This window comes from Anticarsia gemmatalis, chromosome 1, assembly GCF_050436995.1.
Source record: "Anticarsia gemmatalis isolate Benzon Research Colony breed Stoneville strain chromosome 1, ilAntGemm2 primary, whole genome shotgun sequence".
In the NCBI taxonomy this organism is placed as follows: domain Eukaryota; kingdom Metazoa; phylum Arthropoda; class Insecta; order Lepidoptera; family Erebidae; genus Anticarsia; species Anticarsia gemmatalis.
The window spans coordinates 8861404-8871614 of record NC_134745.1 but is presented as its reverse complement, the minus strand read 5'-3'; positions in this window follow the sequence as shown (position 1 = coordinate 8871614).

The window sequence follows — 10211 nt, the reverse complement described above, 5'->3', positions numbered from 1 at the left end:
TACAAAGGATTAGCGCGTCATATAAAATAACACAAAAAAAAAAGTTTTTTCAACGCTAATCAGGTTTTCATACTAAAAATTGTCGATAGTCGATAGTATTAGAAAGTCGCGGCTCTATTTATTAAAGAAAACTAACATGCAAGTTTCTTTGATTAATAAATGTACCTTTTAATAACGTTGCCGAGTGCGTGTGCAAAATAGTGTAGTAACAGTTCTAAACAGTAATATCGCGAGTTGAACGTTTGAACCGCCTACGGCTGTAATGTAGTGAATTTAGTACCTGCAATTAAAGTACACGTATTGAGAGATTTATACCTAACGAGTACTCGCGAATTTTGTGCTACTACATGTATATTAAGTTAGACGTGCTAATATTCTCTTCATTAGTATTTGAGAATGTAAACTTAAGACTAAAACACAAAACTATCATTAATACACACACTGATGTATTTGCAAAAAGAAAACTTCGTAAACTATTTATTAAAAACCTTTTCTGTCTTCTTTTCTTAATATAAACTGAATAAATCGTCAGCAGTTAAAAATAATTAATCCTTTGATACAAGAAACAAACAAAACATTTTCTTCAGTAAAAAAAACACCACGAAATAAAATCACTTTGTGGCGCACAAACTAAATACCAACAAAATAAGCCGGCATTGAAATAAAAGTTAGGAAAACGCTGCAAACTTCACCATAATATAGTGAATGTAAACAAAACTATCGATGGTCAGCAAATATTCTTGAGCTCCAAGCGTTCTTTGAACGATATACCTGAACATTGGGCTGAACATTTGTATTCCATCAATTTGCACATCTCGTATGCGGCCGGGCGCAGCCGATCGTTTGCGTTATATGTGCTCCGCATAACTCATTGCTACTACGGCTTTCCCAAATGCGAAGCAAGCGATACGTTGAATGTACTTTAATCTCATTCTGATATATCAACTTATTGTTATTCCCTATTAGTTTACCGTTTTAGCAGTAGGTAACAAAGTTAGCTACAAAACGGCAGATGAAATGAAAAGTTATGCACATAGCTATTATCCATCTCCAATGATTGGTAAGAGACTTAAGAAAGACTGGTGTTAATCATACCTACTATTTATTTAGATGGTTGACTAAAACCAAAACATTTCAGATTACATTTAAGCCATTTAGGCCATTAAAGCCATATTTTTAATTTAATTGTGCTGTAAGTTGATATTATGTAATAATCCAATCCATCATTTCAAAAGTAAACGAAAGTACCTGGATTCACATTCTAGATAAATATAAACTCAAACAATTAAATAACGTATATTGTGTTCACAAAAAGCGCTACAAATTGTAAAGAGAAGAAACGTTATTACCGTCGCTAATACCCAGCAGAAAGCGACGACACTAAAATCGCAAGTAAATATATTTTTCCTCTCAATTGCATTCTGAAATCCTATTTGCTTATCTTGCTTCATTTTATTTCCCAATAGTGATCGCAGGCACCTGGAATCTGCCATTACTCTTTTAAAATTGCAAACTTTATTGCGTCAATATTTCAGTGAAATTGCGGACCTGTTCACAGAAATCATTTATTTGAGGAAATACAACGTTATTTTTCCCTTTGATTTAGGTACGCTAAGGAGTTGCTATTTAAATCTTAGCAATAATTATTCTTTGGAATTAATTTACAGTTTCTCGTTCAATATCAATTGAGAGAATTTTTTCTATACGTAGCTGATACTGAATGAAATCCGGTAAGCTTCCGTTGCACACGGACCTTTTTCAAAGAATAAGGCGTGGGGTGAATATTGCTTTTGTCAGCAGTTTTTTTATTCAATTGGTATTTGAGGAAATATACTTAATGCCTTTTAAGGCTTGCGTGTACAAGATTTATATATACTTGTAAGAAAGTGTGATTTGATTTATTTTTCTACACGCCAAATAGTGCACACTCTGTACTAACTCTGTAATAGTGTGTGCTCTAACTAAGCTGACGAACCCTTCTCAGAACAAACGAAATTAAAATGCCATTGAAAGAATTTTCGCTCACGAAACTTCATGAAAAATTATCTTAAGGGTACTAAATATTCGAATACAGTGCCGACGAAAACTAAAGTCACCAATGTACGAACTAATTTTGGCTGTTGAAATGCTAGTAGCACTTTTTGGGAACAGTAAATTAGATCGGCAACGCACGTGACCGGTTTTACAATACTCCACGCTCTACAAGCGTAGGTATTAGACAGTATTTACTTTTCAATGGTGAGTCTCTTTTACTCGGTAGGGCGTTGTAAGGGACGGAAAGATTCCAGGCACTATTAGTGGGTAATACGCCGTAGAAAATTCACTGACGCAGCAACCTTCATTACTGGCCCTCTACGAGGGAAACAAACGAGCCGGTGCCTGAACATTATTACCGAATAATCCGCGATTATACTGAAAGACGTCACAAATTTTGCAATCGTGAAAAGCACTCAATTTACTCGAATGGATACACTTTTATTTACTTCTTTGCATTCCCTTTCTTGTGCTGACTATAAATAAAAATCGTCTATTTTCATCCGTTTAGTATTCAATCACTTCTAATAATAATATTTTATGGAGTACAAAAGTTAAATAACAGGGAGTTCCTGGAAGAAAATCTTGAATACATAATACTTAGCCTAATTATACCTACATTTTTATGGTAAACTTTTTCTTACCTACTTTTATTATTAAGTTTATTTTCTTAGAATAGATGCTATTTCTGTTTCTTGAAGTTTTCATTATTGTTGAATGTTAACTTGGAGTTAATAAATATTCGGATGGTGATTCGGACTAAAATGGTAAATCCCAGAAAGAGGGTTATACGCCAAAATAGTGAGTAGTAGCCACGTCATCAGACACTTTGAAGTAGAACATTGATTACTGATTTCAGAAATATAAAAATATTTTTTTCTTAAGAACATCTAATGTCAAACAGTTCGCACAAAAGCGTCGGTATTATCGAAAGTTCGTAATCAAAATACTTACTACGATCGCAAAATGTCTACGTAAAGTTATTTGAACTTTCTAATTCTAGTGAAAAGGTATGAAACTGGATTTTTTACCAGAGATCTTAAATTAGATCCACACAGAACGCCACCCGCATTGGTAAAAAGGACGAGGTTAGCTTTTTCTGATTGCAAAAAGAGAACGTTCCTTTCAATACAGCAATATAAAAAGAAGTGAATTCCTGTGTACTTATCGTAATTTTACTATGTTTGATGGTACATTGACATTGTAAAATTACGTAAGTGTATTTTATATTTACTGGGTGGAAATGAAGTAAACATAGTTCTTCATCTCCAGTCAGTTTTTTCGAAACGGTGGTTTTAAAAATGATATGAATATTTTATATACCTACTTGTTATTATTTAATTTGAATTCCTTAGTCTGGGCCTATAAAAAAAATTGTTTAAAAACAGTCTGAAAAGTTCTGTAATATGAATTCCAGTATATCGTTTAATTAAAATATAAGAGTCACATAAACACAGGTACAAAGTATTTATTAATATAGTTTAACATTCCAAAAGTTCAGCTAAAAGTAAGGAATAAAAATATACAAGGATCTTTTTAAATAATAAAGATTTTAACTGCTATCTCTATCACATTTGAGATAACTTAATTAACAAATTACTAAATTAATGTATCCACAACCACATTATCTTGTAAATAGGCCCTGTAAAATTGCAATTAGGGGCAATCCTAAAATATGGTTATAATCACCAGTAATGTGTTTTTATTCGAACGTAGGTGGGTGGACATGGTTCCTTGACGTACCCTCTTATCGTATTTTACGACACCCACGACTCAAAGCACTCCATTTTACCAAATACCACGAAACTGTAAGCAAAACAATTTGTCTTTTACTACATTTGCATGATTTTCTGAATTATAAAAATATGCCAAGACTATTTTTAGTCTTGAGTTGATGTTCGTCGTATTATTCTAATATTTAATTCTGCTTTATTCTAATGCTGACTATTGCTGACATTAAAATGCTAGTTCACACATGTTTCTAAGAATTTTGGATCATAACTAACAACAACAAGAAAGCTTCAGTTTGGTAATCGCATTGTTTTAATTGAGATAAAGATACATTTATCAAGCACTAGTAAAATCTCCTATCTGTAGCGTTTAAGAACTAAAAATCGCAAATGAACGCGAAAAGAATATTTTTTTAAAAGCTTTCTTTCTTCGAAAACGCATGTTTACAAACCATTTTTATCTAACAAACTATAAGTAGCATAATATTGTTAATAATATGTTCTAGTTTACAAGACCTATATCTGCTAACAAATAACTTATCATCATCATAATAAAACTAAATGAACCACCATATAAAAGCAGTAAGTAACCTTAGAGAGTGAACGAAGTTATTCATAATATACTAAATAGCTTGATAGTATTATAAAATAATTATCCACGGTGATGGGCCTGTAATCCCATGAAAATCACCCTTTGGTGGAAGACAAGGGGGATTACGTGACGTGGGGCGTATTAAGGGATGATAAAGCCTTTGTTTCATTTAAACCAGTTACTGATTAAGAATTTTGCTCCAATTTGATTAAGCGCGTCAAAGAAAAAGGTAAGCTACTTGAAGTTACGGCTTGAGTTCTAACATAAAATTTATATAACAGAAAAATATAAACTATTCCATTTCCAACATGCAATACGATTTAGTGTACAATATTTCGTTCCTCAAAAATAAAATCTTAAAACTTCAAACCTCGACTTGTAAAATAAAACATTAAAATACTACGAAGTTTCTTAAGTCTTTCAAAATAAAAGACAGGAAACTACTTCATAAATTCATAAATTTTATAATAATTTTTCATAACAAGTAATACCGACCTGTAACGCGAGTAGACGGAGACCCGGCTAGTTGGGCGATTAATTAACAAGACTGGCCTCTAGAGGGCGCTGCTCTCGGAATTATTCACTGTATTCCGTTCTTACCCTTCTGCAAAATAATTATTAACAGTAAACTTAATTAATTTTCTTATGTAAGTCCGCGCATTATCTAAAGTGTATTTGAACTTTTTTTTCGCTTTTTTATGGCTCTTTTGATGGGTTTAGATGCCATTAATTAATTTTTATTAGATCGGTAAATATTATGAAGGCCCCAAGTTGCGAATAAAAGATTGTAAATAAGTACAGGGATTTTAATTACCTCATTATGCTTCAAGGTGTTCTTAATAAATTTTATATTGATTCAAAATTTGGCAGGCAACGTTTATTGTCCATATCAGCGCAGTAAGTTAAAATATATCTACAGCATGGATTTAATGCATTTTGTCTGGATACATTACGAATCAATTACGGAGAAACATACAACATGTAACTCCTATTTACGATAAAAACTCAATGTGCCGTCTTTATTTTCCTTCCTCCAACGTTTTTAGATTTTCTAAAAGGAGAAATAATTAAAAGCGAAGCGACGTAGGCTAGGGGAATCTGAAAGCAGAAAAGAAAGTATACATTTCAACTAAGCTTTAAGGGTCTTTGAGAATTCGTAACAATCGGAGGATCCCAACAAATCGTTAGTTAACCAAGTCCATTAGTAAATAGTAGGGGTCCATTTCTATCTGATTAAAGACCGTCACAATCACAGGAGTGCCGTTTCAAAGGAATTTCTAAAAATAAAGTTGTGTTGGCAGGCTTCACGTATTGTGTTCGCCGGGTAATTTGAGACCAGCCCGTACTATGAGAACGTGATAACATCTCCCATGGGGTCCGTTTCGTTCGCACTTCACGTATTTGCAAATGAGCGATCGAGGAAAAAGGCGAGAGTGAGATTACGTCGCATTCCAATGCTAAGGGGCCTGTGGAATCTTTACAAAGCAGATAAATACCGCAGATGCCCTCTTTGTTACGAAAAATCCTTCCTATTTCTTTGTACGGCAGTTCGGATGAATGTGGAAAATCTTACCTTATATTAACGACATTGTAAAGATGCGGATGTGAAGGTGTTTGGTGACAATGGTGGCCGTAACGTATTAGAGGGTTAGTTCGCGTAGATATTTATAGTTATAAACATATGGTAAGTTACGTTGAAAATAAATGCTCTTTACGGGAATTCTGAATGAACGTGGAGAATCTACGCGCGGCTATAAATTGTTGGATAGTTTAAATTTTTCAGTAGTGAATTACTATTTGGAATTTACTTATGCTGTTTTGGTTAGGTGTTTTAGTTTTTGTATCTTCTGACCCCACGTTTTGCAACATTAATTTTAAATTGTATTTTTAAGCGTAACATGTCTACATTGACCTGTCTATAGTATTTGTAGCAATCAATCTTTAATCATTTATGCACATCAGTAGTCAATCGGCAAAGAACAAATCTCTACAAAACACTACAGTTAAGAATCTCAGATAAATAATACTATGCATTGACATTTGTATCAAAAGGAAACCTACTAAATATTTTACAATATAATACACATCGTATCACAGAGATTTGATCTGAAAGAAAATCGTATCAAAGGATTTCGTTTTCGATCTAAAAGGAGTTTTTCGATTGCGTTGAAAATATAATAATAAAAATATGTTTCTTCAAACGATGTTACTATTTTGTGTGATGTTGTTAGTAGTTTTTCTTTAGTTTTATGTTTACAATATTCAATAGCGTTTTTTATATGAGTTTTACGGCTATTTAATAGATAAACTATCGTTAAATGTACTCAGAAACCGAGGGTTAATGTTTATTATGCCCAAGGTCCACCATGCATACTCATAATGGTGAGATGAAATGTAATGTCCGTCACAGAAACCGGGATTAAATAAGTTAAGTACGGCTTGAAAGAGTTAATCAAAATACCCAAGCAAATTCTCACTATAACAAACTATTAACAAAACACGAGAAGAATAACACTAATATAGGGAAAACAGTAATCATATTACTTGAAACATCAATATTTTGTTGTTACAAGCTGTAATTGAGCGAACTTCGCCGCCGGCTATTCACCCATTGTCTGTGTACGTTTCTCACCGATCCTTGATTACGGACCGTTCTGGACTAATCATGGACTGCTACTGTAGTACGTAATTATGCAGTGGTTGAGATACGAATGATACGATAGCTACATTACCAATACAATGCAAGCTTCTACTATTATTAGATGGTCGCAAACAATTCAGAGTGTACTGTGATTAAAATCTGAGATGCTATCCAGTTTGCTATGAAGACTATTATTCTGCAACTTTACTTAGATTGTTTTAATAGTATACAAGAGTAGAAAAACAAAAGCTGCTTTAAATATTTTGACGTTAAATGGCCAGCAAAGCTAAACTTAACGATAGTATGATTTGAAATAAGTCTAAGTTAAAAATAAATCCTTCAGGTTTATTTTGATCGTACTGCTCTTTATAAATGTATATGTGTATGAGAAAAAAAGAAAAGCAGTCTAACATTATTTGTCTGTTATAATTAGAAAAACAAATGAATGAACTTTATATACTTATTTATACAAGAAGTTAGAACATACAAACAAATGAATGCCGTGAACCTTGTCACTGTATCAAAAAGATCATTAAAACTCAAAACTTTCTTCCCTAAATTATCAACTTCAGCTGTCACACATTAATTAGACTGCAGCCTAAATAATACGAGCCGTCTCGAATATCATCAATTGGTACTTGGAAATAAATTCATGAACTTCGGTATAATTAAATTAGCAACATGAACTCCTATAATTAATTAAAAGTTCTAATTTGTATGCAAAAGGTAGGAATAAGTTGGTGTTACAAGGAGACATTCTCGACGGTAGAATACTGTTGTCTTCTTTGATTCCTACTTCACTTCTGGTAAATAAAAAAAGGCAAAATTATCGAGTAGAATCGTCCCGCGGTGGCCGCGTGTTTGTGAAGTAAATTGAATTACTCCCTCAGATTGTTTAATCTAGACGTATAAATAAAATTGAAGTGTCTGTCTGTGATCGTAAAATAAATGGTTGAAACCAAACTTATTTAGTTACTTTCACAAATTAAATAGACTTTTATTGTATTTAATTTGTCACGTAAAATAATTTACGAGTCTCAATTAACACAGATATTCCAAATTGAATCTAAATATTGATTTCTAATTACTAATTTATCAAAACAAGCGTAATATCCACAATATTCAAGGTAGTCTTAAGGTGTTATGTCAAAGCAAATGAAAACATTAGCCGCCACCAAACATAACACACAAATTACTCAAGCAAAATCAACAACTAAACCTAGTACAAACAGAAATGTTGGCGACATCTGAACAATGTTGGTTTACAACAATATGACAACAACATCCCATCTGGCTAAGACGATAAGATAAATGGTTAATATTCGAGAAACAATCTATACTTTGAAACAGAAATGACGATCACTAGTCATAAAATCACTGTTCTAATTCTGGCCACTGGCTAATTTGTGAGAAGCTAATCCGACCTTTGGATCCGCTTAATGGGAGGGAATATTCTATTGTACAATAATTTAACGTCTACTGAAATGAGAACTAAATTGGACTCAATTTGGAAGACGCTCATTTGAGAGACAGCTGAAACTGCTCTGCTGCGTCGTTTCACAAAGTATCCAGTTAATTTATTACTACCACCTAATTAGCTTTCGATCGCAGGTGCATATAAACTATTAATACTTATTTTCATATATTCAATATGGTTTAATCTTTATAATATATAACTTCTTTTTAAATTACTATGAACAATATATTTATCTATAGATATTGGTGCTTAAACGATATTTAATACACAAAAAATTGGGTTTATTCTATTTACTATTCGATCGCAATATCACATTAGGCGCCCAAGAGTAGCAATTGCAGAGAGGAAACAAGATCTTGTCTAAATCTAAAACAAATAAATTGTGTTAAGCTCAAAACAGCTGAGCATTCCACGATAAAAATCCAACAAAGCAATTATTTGTTGAACGGCAACAATCTGCCGAGAGAGGGCCGCCTGTGGATTTCGTGAACGCTGCGGTGGCGCAGATTATTTCAAACACTTGTATTAATAAAGCAATTTCAATTCATACAACCTTAAGCCATTACAGTACGGTGAAGTGTAATAGTCGACTTTATGAGGCCCGGTGCGATCCCGAGGATACCTCTATAGAATTTATTGCGAGCTATTTTCGTGAATATCTGGTGGATACAAACAACTCGACTTAACATTTTAATATTTCTAGTGTCCGGACTATAGCCGTTGTTGCTGAAAAAATAGCCTCGTAACTCACAATGGTGTTTGTGAAATGAATGAAATGGAAACGCTGTGAGCAACTATGATATTGGAATTTATTGCTAAGCGTATTTTAGCGGCTAATACTGTAAAATAAGGACTTTAGTTTTGTCATTTTCTAATAAGATACGTTACAAATGATTTCCCTACAAATCCACTTTTCCAAAATGTAAATTTTGCAATTAGTACTTAAAACACCAATCGCAATTAGTACTTAACCAACCTATAAGTACTTAAAACACAATACGGTTTTTATTATTTTTTGTCTCACGTAAAAGCGATCGCACTTTAATATGTGTGCGACAGAAGAACACTTTAGCATAGCCGAACACCAATCAAGTCGACGTTTTAAAAGTGTATTTGCAATGATCTCGGGGCGCTTCACTCGAAACCCGGATACTTTGAGGCGTTAATTGCGACGCCTCACCGAAAGTGCCCGGGGCAATTGGCGTGGCCCCACATTTACAGGGATACCAGTGAAACGCCACGAACGAAGCTAATAGCCACAACACAACCCCATTCAACAAAGAAAACAGAAAAATAACTAATTACCTCGCTGCCCTCTTCGTGAATGCGTGGAACGTTTTCCCTTATTTTTACAAGGTTTTTATTTAACTCGCAACCAGACAGTTTATAAGATTTACTTTTTTATTAACATGGATTCTATTCGGTGTAATAAATATTAAACGCGAGATTGTTTGCGTTTATTTTTAATGCAGTACGGTCGCGATTCTCTCGGGAGATCTAATTAAATTGTGACCAAAAAGTGTGTATAATTTATTTATAGTACCGTTTAGTTACTTTGGTCTAATGAATGTAGAGAAAACTATATAATCGGTACGAATACAAACATCTGGCTGCTACATTACTTCACAGAACAACACAATAACTCTTTGCTAGATATTGGACTGACCACAAAAGAGAAGAGCTCGTTCAAAAATAACGACATAATACAATTTAAAGAACTTAATTACTTTAATCTAG